Source organism: Podarcis pityusensis, assembly GCF_964106645.2.
Source record: "Podarcis pityusensis genome assembly, chromosome: 6".
Classification (NCBI taxonomy): Eukaryota; Metazoa; Chordata; class Lepidosauria; order Squamata; family Lacertidae; genus Podarcis; species Podarcis pityusensis.
The window spans coordinates 69,255,149-69,274,836 of record NC_138030.1 but is presented as its reverse complement, the minus strand read 5'-3'; the positions used below and the strand labels follow the sequence as shown (position 1 = coordinate 69,274,836).

The following is a 19,688-nucleotide window of genomic DNA, read 5'->3' as shown; positions in this document are numbered from 1 at the left end:
TCCCTCTCTCCTCTACCTTTTAAATACTCAAATTCCTTCTCTCTCTCCTTTTGTTGCACATCTTTTCTATTCTCTTGATCTTTAAAGAAATATCTATCTTCTTACACGTTTCACAGCATGCAAAACATCAACAGCAGTTATTGCTGATTTCCCCCTACCAAACTTTTTGAAACCATTTTGCCTGGGGAAGGAAGAATTCGTCTTCCTTCCCCTCCTCTTCTTTTTAAATACACATTTAAAGGGGGGGAAAAACACACCTCATCTTATGTGGTACTTACTACATGAACAAATGGGCTTGTATTCGAACGACAGAAAATGGTTCATTACTTTAACACTAGGTTCAAGACTGGTTAGAGAGATCTTCAGGTGACCATAATGATATATTCTGTACCGTTTGGTATTACTAAAATAGTATGAAACGCTACCAAACACTGGCAACAACAATGCATTCTGAGTATTTTTTAAAATATCTATTGTTGTGTTGCTGCCTTTTCTGTCTCCAGGGTATTCCATCATTTACTGCCAGCATTATTATATTAACAACATACAATGCTGATGTGATATTCTTTTCTCCCAAATGTGTGAATTAAAACCTGCTCAAAAACATTTTTCATTTATTCCACATAGGTCCCTTCCTTCCTTCCTTTCCCTTGTCACACTGTCATTCCATTCTTTCTCCTATTTATTGTCTTCTTTCTGATGTACTTCATTAGATCTGAAACTCTTTAAAAAAAGCACCTGTCTCTTCTCAGATGAGAAATGCCTCTTTTATATTCTTCCAACAGTCGGACAGTGAGGAGTATCCATATGCTCTTTAGGGAACAGGCAAGTTCAAATGTTTACGCCTATGACCTTTCTTCATTACTTGATAATTCAGGACTTGAATCATATGCAGCTAAACCTGTGGGCGACATACACGGAAAAGCACTGTGGCTGAGTTGACACGAGATAATAAGAAAGTTCTGTTTATTGTGTTTGATCAGTGGTGATTCACTGACAAAATAGTGAGTCACTATTTTTTCTTCTTCAGCCATCAAGTGCTGAACATGCCTCTGTGTATCAGCTCATAGACTAGTTTAGAGCAGAAGTCTTTATTTTTAAAAAGTATTTCTTAAAGGTTTGGGGAAACTTCCTGTAACATATACATTTAATGGGTAGTAATCCAACATAAGCCAAACTCAGAGTAGACGCATTGAGATCTATGGATGTACATGCATTGATTTCGGCGGGCCAATTCCAGTGAGTATAACTTAGTGCAGTCTTTCTCAACCTGTGGGTCCCCAGATGTGTTGAACTACAACTCCCATCACCCCTAGCTAGCAAGGCCAGAGCTCAGGGATGATGGAAGTTGTAGTCCAACAACATCTGGGGACCCACAGGTTGAGAATAGCTGACTTAGCGGGATATCACTCAATATAAAGACCAATAAATATGCATGACAATATATGCAGCAAAAGAGGCAATTTTTAAAATGAAAGAGCAGAGTAAGGGGAAAATCCAAATACAATGTCATCTACAATGTCTGGGCAAATAGGAAGGAACCTATACAAGTGTCTGGTTAACTACTTGAGAAAATAAACATCATAAAAATGAATGTGCTCCCCAAAACTTTATTTACATTTCAGAATTGGTTCAGACCCAGAAACCTAACTGTCTAGAATAGATACAGCTGAATGCATCTGTTTGTTTCTTAATTTGCTCCTATGGGTAACCACTTGATTGCAAAATCAGTCCCCGCCCCCCTAAAATAATTTTCTTAGAAACTGCTTGATGTATTTCTGAACCCTTAAGTAAAAACCATTCATTTTGGGAAAAAAGAAACAGATTTGGTTAGTACCTAGATCGAAAGTGGTGGTGGCAGAATGGGAAAAGATAATGTGTGAAATAAACATCTGTTTGGAAACTTGGAACTGTTATAAGGAAGTTTTATCAGCCCAAAGCCTCCCTGTTAGCTTTGTTACAGACGATGAAAGATTTAACTCAGAGGGAAGATTGGGAAATTTCCAACTGTGGAAAGAAAATAAGCTAGAATGCTTTCAGGATTGGAAGCGTATACAAACCTATGAGAACGTGAAAGAAAACATGTAGAAAGTGCCATCTATTTATCAATAGCTACAAATTAGATCCTTTGTGAATCAAATGATAAATAATCAAGAGATTTGGGAAGAGAAGGCAGAGTTTGAGATGTTGTTACGGGGAAAAAACCCCAAAACGGAAAATTTCATAAATCTACGGAACTATTGCAGGGGAGGGAGGAACACAGCAAAACAGTGTATAATTATAAGATAAAATGGAACAAAAGTATGCAATATGAGCTACCAAGGGAAGGGTGGGATTTCTTATTCAAGAAGGGTTCAAACTTTTTGACAGCAGTGTAATGCAAGGAGAACTGCATAAAAATGGCAGTACAATGGAACTGGACCCCACTGAAGAATAAAAAGATAAATAAAACAGGAAACAACAAATGTTGGATATGCCATGAGAACAAAGGGTTGTAAGACGGCTAAAGCATACTGGCAAATGGTAATAATGATTAAAGGAATGTCCCAGGTTCAGATAAATGCAGAGTCTTGATTATGCCTTCCAAAGTAATTGGAATATCAAAATGCATCAAACAAAGGTATTGTATCTATTGACTACTGTATAGCAAGGATACTGTTCACTAAACTATGGAAGCAGAGCTGGGTGCTGAGAAACTGGTTGGAAAGATATGGGAACAGATGGAAATTATAAAGATAACTGGGATGATATGCTCATGTAAAATGATACTGGAATGCTCCCTCTTTATCACCTCCACTGCCGCTGTCACTCAGGACAAGTGACAGCTCATCTTCCTCCTTGAGCTAGGCAGCAGCAATGGTAGACGAAATTAGGGGCATTTCAGGATCATATCTGGGATGGCTTTTGTAATTCTGGGGCTGTCCCTGCAAAATCGGGACACTTGGTGGGCATGTGGCTGGGGAAGCCCAGCCAGATGGGTGGGGTATAAATAATAAATTATTATTATTATTATATACTGTCTGGTAGATGTCCAAACTATTCGTTATTCTAACAAGATTAGGAAGGTATGGGTGGAGCATCGCCAGCAGTGGCAATCTCCAGCCTGAGCACAGGTAAGTTCACTTACTCCAGCCCAAAGAGGAGGCAGATATAAGCCTTGCAACCCAAAAGTGACTTTCGAAAACAGCAAAGTCTCGCCCCTGTACAAGTCCTAAGTATTTCCTTCCAGTTCCAGGGCCATTGTACTTCCAGGGGAAACTATGCTGAATGCAGAGGCCCTGAGGCTACATGCTTAAGTTTGGAGAATCTCAGTGTGTCTATGATTTCATGTAGCAAAGTCTTTCCCTCCGGTGCTTTTGCATAAAATGTATGACATCTCCTCATTATTGCTTAAATGCCCTTGCCAGTTTAAAACTACGTATTTCATTATGGGAATTTGCTTCCAAACACCTGCTCATTTTTTAATCTCCAAATTCTATTCCATCCAAGGTTATAACTCTCTCTCTCTCTCTCTCTTTCTCTTTCTTTTTTTTTGGGTCGTCTGACCAATGAATCCATTTCTTTACATAGCCCACCAAGGGATGAGCTGATCTGCTCTCTGTATCCAGATGTAGTTTAATTGTTTAACATAAAGACATATGCTGAGATTTACAAAGAACTCTCCCCAGAACGGCGTATGATAATTATCTGCCAATTGAAGACTATATATTATCAACTAGAGATCTTTTTTGTCCTTCAATTAAAGCAGGCTTAGATGGGCAGGATATGGTAAACCCTGAAATAATTAGAAAGGTTTAATCATTCATATTGCACACTGCCATTTGCTATGCTGTGACCGTTTGATAAAACGTCAAGCCAGCAAGGGTTGCCTAGTTGAATAAATGTTCGCTCTGGCTGAGGAGGAAGGAGGAAGCTGTGCCTTTTTACACTACCGTTCATCAAGTGATTATATTTCCAATGCTTGAGTGAACCGTGTTGAAGAATTAAAAAAAGGGGGGAGTGGATAAGTAAATACAAGAATTATGGATAAAAATTAAGACCCTTCCTCTGCTTATTTTTGGGGAGTGGAGGACAGCAGACACTCCGACTATTGCCTTCAGTAATTCTTTGTGGCTATTGAAGTGGCTATTGGAGAAAAGAGATATTAACTTATACTAAGTCACTGGCCATCAAGGTCAGTAATGTTGACATTGATGATTCTCCAGGGCTTCAGGTAAGAGTCTTTCCCCAGCCCTACCTAGAGATAGTTGGAATTAAACCAGGGATCCTTTGCATGCAAAGCAAGCACTCGACTGGTGAGCCACAGTCCCTCTCCTACCATACCATTCCTCAAAAATAGCCTGTAACATAGCTCATTATTCTCATTTCAACTCATTATTCTTGCCAGGGCTTGCGTCAAATATTGTATTTTTCAGGGCTTAATTGTTGCATTGGGAAAATCATGAGCAGTGTAGTATTTGAATGGCCATGTGGGAATCTTTTGGATACATCCACTATGAAGCAGCATAATGTACCAGCCCAGCTCTAACACATTTGCGTGCTAAGCTAAAGAGATATCCCCTTGGTTCTTAAAGCAATTCATATCAGCAGCAAACACCCCCCCCCCCCCGCAAAAAACCCTTTTCTCTCTCTTTATCCAACATGCATTTTAATTTCTGGGTCAGTCAAAGAAATGTGAAAAGGACACTAAGGACTGGTTCATACATGCATGCATATCAATTGCTTTTTAAAAACCCAATCAATCTGCCCTTGGCGACTGGTAGTTCAGGGCATGATATGACCCCATGTCAGCACATTGCTTTTGAGGTGACATCAGGTGATAGGTTATTAACTGTTAGAAAACTGTGTGGGTGACCAAACACTGTTCACATGTGTGCATCTAGAGAAAGCATTCCAAGAGCCATCCTTTAGTGGTGACATGACATTATGGCGTGACTGTATTGCAAAACAGTTTAAAACGAAAAGAAGATTTCTTAACTGACTTCCATTTTTTTGCAGTAACAGTGGTGTCTGTAGGTGTACAGGCTTTTGCCTGTGAAGGAGGGCAGGGGAACATACAAAGGTTCCTGTATGCATTGGTCTTACCCACTCACCCCCTGACCTTCCCACACTGAGTGGTTTCATGATTGCTTGGACACAAAGAGAGCCCTCCATGCGGCAAAGGACGCCAATAAAATGGTGCAGGCTTTCTACTGGTGTTCAGCCAAACACAAGCAAAAGCCCCTTGAAGACATTCCCAATTCAGTATGGAAAGGTTGGTGTCAGGGATGGATTAATCTTGTCAATTTTGGTTCTCCCAGTTTCTCGTTGTTCCAGTCCTAGCTGCCCTTATGTGTGCAGCTTGAAGGATGAACTCTGAAGGATGGCTGTGTTTCAGTTCGTGTCAGAAAGTGACTGTTTCATAGGCTTGCCCCCCAAAGCAAGCTTACTCAAATCCCCCCCCCCCATCCCTGGTTGGAGTAAACTCACATGGGGTTGATTACACGTGGGAACGTTGGAAGGTGGGGCTTGCATGTTCACCATTGCCCCCCACCAGAGCTTAAGCTCTTGTGGGTTCAGGACATGGTGGGAGTTGTGCTGCCCCCAAGCCATGTGACCCTTGGCTTCTAGGCAGGTGCTCTGGTAGCGAAAACATTGGCTCTGCTTTGGAAAGAGAAGGCAGCAGTGCACATTTGACTTCACTCTTCCACCTCCTTTCCACCTCACCTCGTCAAACATTCTTTAGGAACGTGTCATTCTTGCAACTCATTCAGAGCCAGCTGTGAAGCCTTGCTGAAAGCTCCTCACAGCTCCCTCCTCCGTCCCGATTTCTTTGCTGCAGGGAAGATTTAATTCAGGAAATGTCAATGTTAAAGAGAGATACATGTGGAGTCCGTATTGGGATGCTGGGTGTGTTTAATACCCCCAGTGCTTGTTTTTCATTAAAACACAATCTCAGTGCAGGGCTTTCTGCTAGGAATCTGAGGCCTCAAAGGTTACAAGGTTTGCTCTTCTTCGATGGCCCCTTTCTGTAATAGTTTCTTCTTCATCTTCTTCTTCTAAAGCTCCAGGACAAACGTTATGAAATAGAAACAGACATGTCTGAAGTCATTTTAGTTCCATTCCTTTCTTTATATGTAAAATAGATTTCCTTTCTTTGTCTTCATATGCCTGTCATCTCTGCGTCTGTATTGCAGAGTTTTATTCTTTAATGTCTGAGGTGCATTTCAGTCCTGCACAAAGTTTTATGAATAAAATCAAACATGTCCTTGCATATAAAGCAGATAAATTAACATGAACACGCATTCAAATGATATTGGGTACTGAGCCAAGGAGTTCTGCAGCTCCCTCTGTTCCACATCCCACCCCAAAATGCCGCTTCAGAAGGTTGGAGAACTTTCTGGAATGGTGTGTAGGTGGTGCTATGGGCCGAAGGGGGTAAGAGGGGGCTGATCAAAATAACCACACCACACCATCCTCTACCAGTGAGACTGCGTTGGTTCCTGGTTCCCTCCACAAATGGAAAGCACCCTTCCATTTGCTGAGAGAAAAGCCTGGATTGAACCCAGTGACTATCAGTGCAAAGTTCCTCATTCGTGACTTTGTGATGCTGGACTGTAATCAGGTCGCTTTGGTTCACTGATCTGAGATCCGCATGCTGAGATGCCAGGAACCTGTGAATGTATTTCTCAGGCTTTGCCTCTAATTGTGTTTAATTGGAAATAACACAATGGGCAGGATTTGATTTGCCTGAATGTCTGGGGTGGCAACTGGCAGCCAGTAGCCCAAGGACAAGAATCAATCCACCTTCAGCCTTCTGGCCTCCTTGAAGATTATTGTAGGAGCTTCAGAAACAAGAGGCATATTGCCAGAAAACCACCCATTGTCCATATGTTAGTGGCAGTTTCCTGCCTAGGGAAGAAAGCCATGCCAATTTGGACTTTCTCCCTCTGTGATATAGAAAGGTGCATTTGACTCTTCGATCCTGTGCCTTCTTTTAGAATGATCCAGTGGCCCATATAGTTTGTGGCTAGCATGCTTAGCATAAAATACAATGCAAAAGTATTTTAATATGGTTCTTACACACTCCATCAAGGAAATGTGTTGTTAAACCAGAGATATAGCTGCTCTGCCTTGCTCTCTGTCTCTGAAAGATGCTTGTGAAATGTTATCTGTTCTCACACCCTCGCCCATAAAGGTGCTACTGATCAGTACTGAATAGCTGCCATTCCTTGGATGCTGGAACTGTTTCCCCCCCTAGCTGCTAGGTCATGTTGAAAACGAGGAGAACACTTCTTTTATTCAAGCAGTAGCTACAAGGATGTCATGCAGCTTAATAGGAATGAAAAAAAGAGAGGAAAATTACGATCAGGAAGAAAGGTGGACTACTTTTGATTCAGGAGACTTCACCCTCATACAGAGGGAGGTGCTTCTGCCGGGATCCTGAGTCACTCAGGTGATGGTCTGGAAATCCAGTGCTGACTCTGAAGGAGGAAAAAAAGAAACCCCCTCACTTTTTGGAGATACCCGAATTCTGAATACTTTTTTGTGTGTGGAATCTGGAACAGAAAAGCTCTGAAGAGATAATGAGAAATCCTGTCTCCCGGGTTTACCAGGTTTTGTGAGAAGGCAGATGGAGATTCTTAGCACAGCAGACTTTTAAAGCAGGTGGCCTCTATTACTTACTGAATCAGTTAAGCATGCCCATGGAGAAGGGAAAAAAGAGGTTACCTGGCCTCAGAAGAGACAGGAGGAAATATAAGAAGGGTGCAAATAGGTTTGGTATGATGCGGGTTTTTTTGGGGGGGGACGGGACATTTTTGCACAGAGGCATTTTTGATCCTGTTTCTCTTGCTGTTGTCCTGAAACAATTTTTAATGGGATCCTGGCTTTTCTAGTTTCCCAGTACGATGGAAAGAGAACTATGAATTAACAATGGTCAAATTTCTTTCTGAGCAGTGTGCACATTCCTTGTAGGCAGAGACATGTCGTAGCAGCTTAATGCCATTTTTTCTAAATTCTGCGTTTCAGAAGAGGAGAGAAACCAGTTTCTATGGAAAATATGGCTTGGTTAATAGTCTGCCTTCTGGATTCCAGCCCCTGCCCCCCCCCCCCCCGCCCCACTGCAGATGCCTCATTTCCTGACTTGGTGCCAGAGCCTTGCTGAAACTCTCTGGTCCTGAAGTTCAAGAGATTAGAGAGAGAATGGTTATCAAATGAGGAGACTGCCTTAAATTATTGAGAGCCTCCCCCTCCCTCTGTTCCTTCTCTTGATGTTTTGAATCAAAAGCACACTTCTTCCTGTAAATGTCTTTCTGAGTGGGGGGGGGGGAATCGTGTTTTAAAGAAACAAACCCAGGATTGCTGACAACTCTGAAGCCAGAACACATGAACCAATAACTTACAAACATAGGAACTTCCAGCAAGTCAGACCAATGTTCTACCTACCTCAGAATTGTCTACTCTGACTAGCAAAAAAATCTCCAGGGTTTCAGGCACTCCTATGAAATTTGGGCCTTCTGTATTCAAAAACAGCTGCAGTCCTGTCCCCAAGTGAGACTTTGGCTCCATTCCTCCCTGAAGGCTGGGTCACATCAGTTGCTGCCTAAATGCAGCACCAACGTTGTGATCATGTAGACATTACTGCTGCTTGCTCACTTGTGCAAATGACTGATGTCCTGCGGGAGGACAGGAGTCATTGAAACCAACCTCGTCTTACGGCTTCTATAGTAATGGAAAAAGAAGCTGCAATCTTCTGTGAGTCCCATCATATTGGGTTGGTGTGCCATGAAAGGATACAGTACAAATGGTTCCCCCTTCCTTTTTGTAAACCACTTTGTTTTGCTTACAGTCAATCAGTATGGAAATCTTCTGAAATAAAAACCTTCTGAAATAAAAATAAACAAATAAAGTTTTCTCTGGTTACGGTTAGGGCTGTACCATCTGGTTCAGCCCTCTTCTCTCACCATCTTATTGGATTCACCCACTGTTAACATTCTCTGCAAGGAAAAGAGGGCACTTCTTCCCAGGCACCCCATTTTATTAACACCACAGTAGGGGTTACCTTGAAAATTCATTTTAAAGACATGTGGCTTTAAATTTTCTTTTCCTTTTTTAAAGATTTTCTTTACAAACAAGCTAATACTGTTTTCCTTTCACTTGAAGATTAATGTTAACAATAACATATTGCTCCAGAGCTCATACTTGTTTCCATTAATTATTTTTCTATAGGGACCAGATTGTACTTGAAAACTACATTATAAAGCAACAATACAGCTCTAGTAACAGAAGTTAGAGATGGAAAATCCCTTATAGGTCATTTAGTGCATTTCTTTGCTAATATAGCAATATTCCCTGTGGCATTTTTAAAAAAGATTATTGTTTCAATCCTTTGCCAAGTTCTGTTTTAAATGACCTATATGAGACGAGGCTCCTGTAGATACAGGTATGGTGGTTTCTACAGAGTACTTGTTAGAGCAAACCAGGATATCTTGTTAGACACTAAACAGAGGAGCTTCTGAGTTAGCAACTAGTGATATCTCAGATACTCCCTAAGCAATTTTCCCTCTCTCACATTACATCTTCAGGCTGCCCCCTGCCATTTTATTTCATCCATCATGACTCATTCAGTGGGGAAATTGATACAAAAATGTGTGTTTATTCAATAATAATAATATTTTATATTGTTCCCTACTTTTCTTTCAAACTACTTTTGTCCTTTCCCTGACCCACACAAAAATGCATCACAAGGATTCACGCATGTATATTACTGATATACAAATCAGGGAGGGAATTCTTGGGACAGTTTAAGGAGTCCCAGACCTATTTTCCATTTTAGGCAGCAGCTGTGTTTGCTGGAGGTCACTCCAGTGTTTACTGCCACACCCATGAAGACATGAGGTGTGAGTAATGGATTTATACCAGGGCCACAGTTTTCCTCCTATATACATGTAAATGTAAGGATGTTGTCACGCTGCAGTTTTCATGGCTGACAATAGACGGTCATGTGAACTGCAGCATGACCACGGAACAGCAGGCAGGTGGCCCAGGCATGCAAGTGGAGGGAGGCAGGTGAGCCTCAGAGGAACAGGCAGGACAAGCCAGGGCATCTGCCCAGCAACCTTCCTGCTTTGCTGCCACTTCACACCTATCACTGGTGCTGCTCTTTCAGCTTCAGTTGCACTGGAGGCTGGGGAGAAGGGAAGCAGCAGGATATATTAATAATGTTCATATATTAATTAATTAATCTTGTGAGCTGCCCAGAGGCCTGTGGGTACAGGGCGGTACACAAATAACAACAACACAAATATGTATCACCCTAGGGGAAATTTCATTGCAAAAAAAGTGTATAGTATACAAAATTAGATACATAAATGCATATTTTAGGAGAAATTTGCACTTAAATGTTGATGAACTGCCCTGAGGCCTGCGGTTATAGGGCAGTATACAAATTTAATAATAAATAACATAACAAATAATAAATAAAATAAGAATCTTCAGAAGGACTTTGAAAAAATGTAAATCTATGTGGAAACGTGGAAGACAACTTAAGACTGGAAAAATTAGAAACTGAGGCCAAAACCACTCAGTACATGTAAATCATTCATACACTTCAACAGTGATGGCATCTCCCAAAGCACCCTGCGAACATTGGTGTGTTAAAGGTGCAGAGAGTTGTTAGGAGACTTCTATTTACCTCACAGAGCTTCAAGCCTCAGAGTGGTTTAACAATCAATTCCTCTTCCCAGGTAACTCTGGGAATTGCAGCTCTCTTAGGGGAAAAGGAATTTCCTGACAACTTTTTGCATCCTTTGCAAACTACAGTTCCCAGGATTATTTGTGGAAGGCCCCCCCTCTCTGTGTGTGTGCCATTTGTTGCTCCACCTCAAACAGCAACATGTTTTGGGCCTTACTTCACTTTCCACAAGAATGCTCACGCCTTCCAGCCATGGCAGCAACCATGATTTTGTTGATGAAGATCTGTGATATATCATCCATGTAGTAACGTTGCCATGCTATGGACAAAATGTGACAGGCCAATTGGATTAACTTGAAGCGTGGGCAAATGAAGCTGAGGAGCATGACAGCAAAGAAGGAGGAAGAGGACTCCGAGAACAGTGCCAAAAACAGTGTGAATATGTTTGTCATGAAGGCTGAATAACGGGGGGAGCAGAAAGCACTTCTTAACGCTCACGAAAACAAATTCAAATGGAAGGAAGTCATTTCAATTCCGCTGTAACAAAAGAGCCCCAGACATAATAGCTTCTTAAAGCCTTTCCCCCCCTTTCTATTAGAACTACTGAAACATTTATTAAAACATTCTATTTATTCATTTTCAAGTATTAATTGAGAGATGCTGCTGTCACCCCATATGGCCGAGGCACACCACCTGCTTCCCACCTGGCGAGGGAGACAGAATGCTATATATCTTCATTCTTGTGTGGAGGGTCACGCAAACAAGAACACGGGGACAAGCAATGACTCCCACTTTGGCAGAAGACCATATACATCACAAGCTGTTTACACCACAATCTGTTCTTATAGAGGACGATGCTCTTCATGCTACAAACTTTTTCGGCTAAAGTCTCTGGAGCTTAAACTACAGCAAGAGGGGGTCATTAACTCCAATATGTTAATGGATGTGAATAACCTGGTCCTATGGAGTTGCTTCAGCAATCCTTGGTAAAAAGAAAAAAAAAAGCTTGTGCCGTTACAGCAAAAGGAACTTTGTATCTTCTTCTTCTTCTTCTTCTTCTTCTTCTTCTTCTTCTTCTTCTTCTTCTATCACTTGTAGCCAAGTAAGATTGTCTTCCATAAACATGGTTTTAACAATGAGTCCGTAAGTGACTGTGGAGGCCAATTCTGGATCCATGTGTCCTTCCACTGTGGGAACATTGGTTTCCAGGCGGGAGTTGTTCATGGTGTGGATTTCCAAGTGTGCCTTTCTCTTAGCACTTTTCTCCCTTGCTTCCTGAGTTTGAGTGTCTTCAAAGTCCATTACACCTTTGGTAAAGGCTGTTCTCCAAATGGAGCGCTTGCAGGGAAGTGTTTTCCAATTGTTGGTGTTTATAGTACATTTTTTAAAATTTGCCTTGAGACAGTCTTTCAACCTCTTTTGTTGACTACCATCATTATGCTTTCCATTTTTAAGTTCGGAATAGAGTAGTTGCTTTGGAAGCTGATAATCAGGCCAGCGGCGTTGCGTGGGTTGTCAGCACCCGGGGCAAGGCAAGTAATTTGCGCCCCCTAACCCGGGGCAAGGCAAGTAATTTGCGCCCCCTAACCCCTAACCTGCCGCCGCTGCCAGCTTCTTCTTGCTGCTGCCTGGGCTGGTCTGGTGTGGTTCTCTCCCGCGCTCAGCGCTGCGCTGGGCGGCCGCTGCACTGTCCCTCCCCCAGATAGTCCCTCGCTCTCTCTCCGCACCGCACGCCTGGCACCCACCCCCTCCACAGTGGGCGGCGACCCAGCGGCTCAGATCGGATACGCACAGCCAGCACTGCAGTGAGAGAGAGTGAGTGAGCCAGGTAGGGGCAGAGAGCTGCGAGTGCGAGCGCCCCTCCAGATGTTGCGCCCGGTGCGGCCGGCCCCCCTGCACCCCCCACGCTATGCCACTGAATCAGGCACCCACACAACATGTCCAATCCAACGAAGTTGATGTTGAAGAATCATTGCTTCAACACTGGTGATCTTTGCTTCTTCCAGTACACTGGTATTAGTTCGTCTGTCTTCCCAAGTGATGTGTAAAAAATTTCAGAGACACTGTTGATGGAATCTTTCAAGGAGCTGGAGCTGGTGTTTATAAGTGGTCCATGTTTCACAAGCATACAGTAAGGTTTGTAGTTCAATAGCATTGTATACAAAGCTACTGACAACACAATTCTGCTTAGAAGCCCCATTATTTTCAGTGGGACTCACTCCCAGCAAAGAGTGCATGTGCTTTACTTGACAAAGGCCATGCCTATATTTTCATACCCTGCAACATTTCTCCACTGAAAATAGGGGCGTCCTATTCAACACCACCACCACCACCACTTTTTTTATTTACATTGCGCCCATCTGACTGGGTTGCCCATCTGGGTGGCTTCCAACGTATATAAAAACAAGATAAAACTATACAGGGCTGCCTTCAGGTGCCCTCTAAAGGTTGCATAGAAACTTGGCTCCAGGGTCGCATAAGTCCTTGCCCTCCAACATTTCTCTGATGAAAATAGGGACGTCTTAAGGAAAAGTGGGACATTCTGAAATCAAATCAGAAACTGGAACAGCTTCTGTAAATCTGGGACTGTCTCTGGAAAATAGGGACACTTGGAGGATCTGTATTGTACAGGATACATGTCTATTTGGAGAAGAAAGAAAAAGAACCACAATAAGGGAGAGCAGGACTCTTGTGGTTGCCCATCACCAGTTAGCGCCCATACATGCCACTTGGTCACCCGAGGAGGAGAGGGGAGGTGGTGGAGAGGCCTGGGCTGCATGGTTGCACCAGCAGAACCAATCTGATTCTCCTGATGGCGCGTCTGCACCGCTGTCCAGCTGGTACCTGTTACATCAGCAAATCAGCTTCTTCCAGGAATGATAATGACGATGCTGCTGCTTAATGATTTTCTACCCTGTTCTTCCACTGATGTGCTCAGAGCACCATAGAGGAGAAACAGTAACCATAAGGCACAGGGAAAGTTTCAGTTCAACCTGACTATGGGTTGATCCAAACTTGCATGGAGCAGACCCATTGAAATGAAAGAAAGTTATTGTGTGTTGGGTCTGCTCTAAGGATGGTGAAGGCACTGCACATTTCAAGCAGCGCAGTACACCTTTAAATAGTCGTGGCTTCCCCCAAAGAATCCTGGGAGCTGTAGTTTTTTTTTAAAGTTTTTTTTTTAAAAAAAGAGTGCTTAGAATTGTTAGGAGACCTCTAGCCCTGTCAAAGAGTGGTTTGACAATCTCTCCTCTTCCCAGGGAACTCTAGGAATGGTAGCTCTGTGAGGGGAAGGGGGGGGGGCTCCTAACAACTCTCAGCACCCTTAACAAACTACAGCTCCCAGGGTTCTTTGGGGGAAGCCATGACTCTTTAAAGTGGTATGGTACTGCTTCACTGTTCCTCGTTTCCTCCTTCCTTGAGTGGAGCTCTGCAACTTTTATTCTATTCTGTGCTTGGGGGGGGGGGGAATAGTATCTGGCTGTTCTGTGAGGCTGAAACTATACTTCACATTCAGCTCCCCGCAAACAGTACAGCCACCCCGAGCCTGTTTCATTTTATAACTGCATTTGATACTTGAGGGGGAACTCCATATTTGACATTTTGACTACAGTCATACCTCGGGTTACAGATGCTTCAGGTTGCGTTTTTTCGGGTTGCGGACCGCCAAAACCCAGAAGTACCGGAACGGGTTACTTCTGGGTTTCAGCAGTCACGCATGCGCAGAAGCGCTAAATTGCACTTTGCGCAGACGCAGACACGTCGAGTCGCAACCAGTACGTGCGCAGACGCGCCGCTGTGGATTGCGGACATTGTGGGTTGCGAACGTGCATCCCACACAGATCATGTTCGCAACCTGAGCATCCACTGTACAGTGGTACCTCGGGTTACATTCACTTCAGGTTGCATACACTTCAGGCTACAGACTCTGCTAACCCAGAAATAGTACCTTGGGTTAAGAACTTTGCTTCAGGATGAGAACAGAAATTGTGCTCTCGCGGCACGGCAGCAGCGGGAGGCCCCATTAGCCAAAGTGGTGCTTCAGGTTAAGAACAGTTTCAGGTTAAGAATGGACCTCCGGAACAAATTAAGTACTTAACCTGAGGTACCACTGTTCTTCTATGTACTGTGCATGCAGAGTGTGGAAAAATGTCTTCTCCTTGACATTTTTTTTCTTCCTACGTCAAAAGAATGTGTTTTCAAATGTACCATTCTTCCCCCCTGCAGTCATATGTGGTACTTTTCAGGAAGGGCTGTAGCATTTGTTGTTTTAAAATGTGTTCCTTGGCTCTGTGTGACTTAGGGAGGAACTGATATATGTGGAAATGGGTCACACTGGATCAGCTCCTAGGGCCTTCATAGCATCATAGCAGGCCATGTTCCTGGTTGAAACCTAGCTTCCTTTGCAAAAAAGGAAAGCCTTCCAAATAACCTGACAAATATTGTCCATTCAGCATAAGCATAATATTTGCTCCGGCTATAATATGCAATAAGATTGCTGGGAGTGAAAATGAAAAGTTCATTACGCTCCTCTAGCTGTTAGCTGTAAAAAGATAATAAGGAATTAAGATTTTATAACATGTTTTATTTTTTTAATAATTAACACATGGAGATATAATAAAAGGCTATAATTATAGTAATGGCTGCCGTACCTGGGCGTTTTGCTGAGGCAAGCGCAATGCAAGAATGCGCAGTGTTATTGCATAGCTGGGAACCAGCGAGGCTGCAGTGTAATGTGCAAGTTTGTTTTGTAAGTAATAATAAAGTATTTATAAATAGAAATATGAAATAAAATGCTACCATATGCTACAAGTAATAGTCGGGAGCTTGCCCTTAGCGGAGAGAAGGTGGAATTTGAGCTTCCACGCGAAGGTGGATACAGTATAAACACATCCATGTGATAATTGGCTAGGCAGCTGAGGTTTCAGCCCTTGGTGGGGGGGGGGGTGAAGGGAAGAAACAGTTAATCATATAATTAAAAGCTACTTAAGATTCCTCCCAAACTGTGAAACTTCATTCAGATTTGCGACTTGTGAATTATTTATCACCGTTTAATTTTTAATAAATGTCCACATGCAGTGGATAAAATTTCCACTTTTGAGAGAGATACACGGCTCAGATTCCAGGCTTATGTGCAATTATTTTGAAATTATAGCGTACCCTCAGCCCAGAATATCATTCACATGGGTTATTATACATTTCCCTCTTTAAAAAAGAAAGAAAGAAGCTCAGATATGGTGCTGTAACTTTAAAGCAACTGATCTGAACATGGATTTCCATCTCCTCAGATAATATTAATTAGTGCAGTCTCTTTAAAGTTGTGATGGCCTGTTCCTCTATATGCTTTTCTCTCATAGTACTCATTTTTAAACTCTCTGAAAACCAATGGGGAGGATATAGCCCAATCCAGAGAGCCATTCTACATCCAGACTCGCCCTCACGATGGTGCAGAGATTCAATTTGTATTCATGCTGTTGCCTCAGCTGCCATCAGCGGGACTAGGGAAAAGGAGGAGGCCAACAGTGGCAATACGGCCACTCACTACACCTTTAAGACCAAAACACCAATATCAAATTACTTTTATACAGATCTATGGAAAACTGGGCATACATGGGTACCTTGTCCCCAACCTTCATAAAGGGTATTGTATAGCCAGTCAAAGGGCAACCCAAAAGATCAAGTGGTTGGAAGAATTCCTTTGTGTTTACAACATTTGGAGCTTTTTAGCTAAGGAATAAAGTCAGGTAAGAGGAGACATCCTAAAGGTGCATGAAAATATACATGGTGTGTGGAGAAAGTGCGTAAGGAAAGGTTTTTGATCCTTGGGTCATACAGACTCTCCAAGATATTCCAGGGACAGTCCCAGAATTACAGAAGCCGTCCCAGTTTCTGATCTGATCCTGAAAGTTCCTGCTTCTTGATGTCCCTATTTTCACCAGAGAAATGTTGGAGGGTAGAATAGGATGTATTTATTCCCATCTGAGAAATGTTGGCGGAGGGGATGCAATGAATGCTGGGAGATTCAGCACACACGAAAAGAAGTATTTCTTCATACAGTACACAGAGTTTGCTACCTCAGAATGTAGTAATGTCCCTCAACTCTGATAGCTTTAAAATGGGGTTAGACTCCTTGAGAATAAGGCTGTCATTGACTGCCATAGCTGTGAAGGCTCTGTAGTTCCTTCAGTACTGAAGGCAGTATGTCACTGAATACCAGCTGGTGCTGGGACTTACTAGCCTACCCTCCAACATTTCTCCAATGAAAATAGGGACATTCCATTCCATAATGATAATTTTACTGTTTATACCCCACACATCTTACTGGGCTACCCCAGCCACTCTGGGCAGCTTCCAACATATATAAAAACATAATGAAACATTAAACATTAAAAAAACTTCCCTATATAGGATTGCCTTCAGATGGCTCGGGGGTCAGATAATTCCACACCCTCTAACATTTCACCAGTGAAAATAGGGACATCATAAGGAAAAATTGTACATTCCGGTATCAAATCAGAAACTGGGGTGGCTTCTCTAAATCAGGGACGTTCCTGGAAAGCAGGGACATTTGGAGGGTCTGCACTAATAGGCAGAATGCTGCTGTCCTCATGTCTGTATGTGGGCCTTTGGTCTGATCCAAGAGAGCTCTCATTGTCTTCTTAAAAGTATTTTTCTAGGATTAGTCTGAATGGGTTACTTCACAGGAATCGTGTCTTTACCCCATCCCCTCTGCTTTTCTTATTAAATTCTTCAATATAAAACTGAAAAATGAGAAGGGAAAATAAAATCCTAGCAGTTGAACCTATTTGGGTTTTGTTTATTTTAGCGCTTAGAACTTTGCTGGAATTCTCTTGTTTTTGTTAATATAGGTTCTGCATGGTTTCAGTTGTCTCTGTCTTCTTGAAAGTGAAATGAATGTTTGGAGAAGTTAGTGGAGCAATAAGAAGAAGAAGAAAAAAAAGGCAGACCCTGTATTTTTCCAAGAGATAATGAGACAAAGCAACTGCCCATAACTTTATGGCTCTGGAAACCAGTCAGAATGATAGAGGCCCTGAAAATGACAACCAACAACATCTATTTACAAAACTCAAAAAGGGTCCACAGATTAACAGCCTCACGAGTTGCCTCAATTGTAGAGAAATTCAACTGCCGTGGTATTTTGCAGCATAGTAATTTTAGGAGAAGTAGACAGGGACAGTTTGGATCTGGGACTGGAAGATACAGTAGCAGGAGCGAGTTAAAGTGGTGCCTTGGGCTTATGTATGGGCACGTCGTGGAAATATCTGGATAAAAAGGAAAACGTGAAACTGCCACTTAGGCTAAGAAAGAGAGAAAAAGAGAATGTAGGCACTTGGACATAAAAAGGGTATCTGATCCCCAACCCCTCTCAAAAACCTGTCACTGATTTTGGTGATTGTTTCTGCTGCTATTAGTTTCCAGATCACTGCCAGAATCTGATATTAGCTTTGGACGGGACACAGCAGCCAACTCCTAGGGTCTGTGGTCCCTTTGGCCTCCTCCCCAATAAAATATTTGAGGGGGCCGTCCGCCTCCAGAGTTGATGGTTGTGGCGTTTGCCTGTTCATTTAGAAAATGTTGGAACGGGGGGGGGGGGGAGAGATAGGGTTAAAAATATAGACCAATAGGAAAGCCGGAGGCAGAGCCTACCTGTGTATAAAAGGGCTTAGCCCGAGGTTTGAGTTGTTGTTGGGAGCTGTTGGTGGGTAGTTTTTTGGTTTTAGTGGATTGGCTGGTTAGGAAAGGCAGTTGGAGAAGCAGTTGGTAGGCCGCTGGTAATAGAGAGACAGTTAGGGCAATGGGTTCTTGAGTGAGGGGAGGTAGAAGAGATAGAGAGAGGAAAATAAGACTAAGAAAGTAAAGAGCAACAGCCGTAAAAGTTTGTTTGTGTCTGAAATAAAATACACCTTTATTAATTGAGAACCTGACTGAGGCTGAAGTGATTTTACCGGGGAGGACCTGGTTGGTGTCAGCGGATTAGTGGTGTACAGGTCAATAGTCCGTGAGACAACTGGGGGCTCTGTACAAATGCCACAATGGTCATCACAATTCAAATAGTGTGTGCGTTCAGTGTCATGTGATCGATCATGCAGGGTGGGGCTTACATGCCTCCCCACCCCCAGGAGGGGAGAAGTTGATGGCTTAAAAGGTTAGATCCCTTTCACAGCACCATGGCCCTGATCCAAACCATTTCTCCCTTCCAATGCAGTTACTTTTCCAAAAAGTACTTCTATGTAATGTGTAGTTCGGCCCTCTGACATCCAGGGCCCTTTTAGATTTGGGAAGTATTAGAAACACCTCAGTTGAACCTGCTGGCATGGTAGGACATGAGACTTTTCGTTAAATAAGTCTGTTTTTCTCTTTGTCTGAGAGTTCTATACGCATCCCACCTGCGATTACTTCCTTGGCAAGGAGCAGATATTTGACGTTAAAGAGATGTTAATGCAACTCTGCAACATCTTTAAAGACTTCAGTTCATACAAGGTTATGTAACCAGCATTGCAAATCCTCAGATCTACCTGCCTGCCTATCTACTTACCTTACATATTTCAGGTCACATATATTGTCATTGCATAATTTATGATATCAATATCTCTTGTATTTCCCTTTTTCGATAAAGTCCTGGCTGCTCATGTTACTTTACCATCCGCTTCCTGCTGCTCCTCCTGTGCAGCAAAGTAGTGGAACTGCAAGTGTATTTACTTAGTTAAGCAGGAAAGGGAAGGGGGGGGGGATCTACAAGAACCTGATTGTTCCTGATTGAAAATTTTGTCTGATTTTTCCTCAGTGCCTCCCTCCATCCTGCAACCTTTGATTTGCTTGGATCACTTCTTTGTTGATTGGGAGAGGCGGGGTGGGAATCAGCCCTTCGCCATGGGTGTCCTTTAATTCAAGTTGAATCCAAAGTATAACTTTTGATTATGGCAGAAAGTAAACTCTGACAGGATTAAGGAACCCCTCTAGGAATTGAGTGCATATTTGTTGGGAATTAAAG

The 19,688-nt window shown here is 42.7% G+C and overlaps 1 long non-coding RNA gene across 2 annotated transcripts; it reads right to left on the bottom strand.

Annotated features, from left to right (window-relative positions):
• Positions 1 to 455: 455 nt before the first annotated feature.
• LOC308479244 lies at positions 456 to 18,553 on the bottom strand. 2 transcript variants are annotated; one of them, XR_013987572.1, is made up of 2 exons: positions 18,344 to 18,553; positions 456 to 901 (listed from the first exon to the last, which is right to left on the bottom strand). It is a non-coding gene; the product is annotated as an uncharacterized lncRNA (long non-coding RNA). The 2 variants fall into 2 exon arrangements; XR_013987573.1 differs by lacking the exon at positions 456 to 901 and adding an exon at positions 15,706 to 16,222.
• Between the last annotated feature and the right edge of the window lie 1,135 nt (positions 18,554 to 19,688).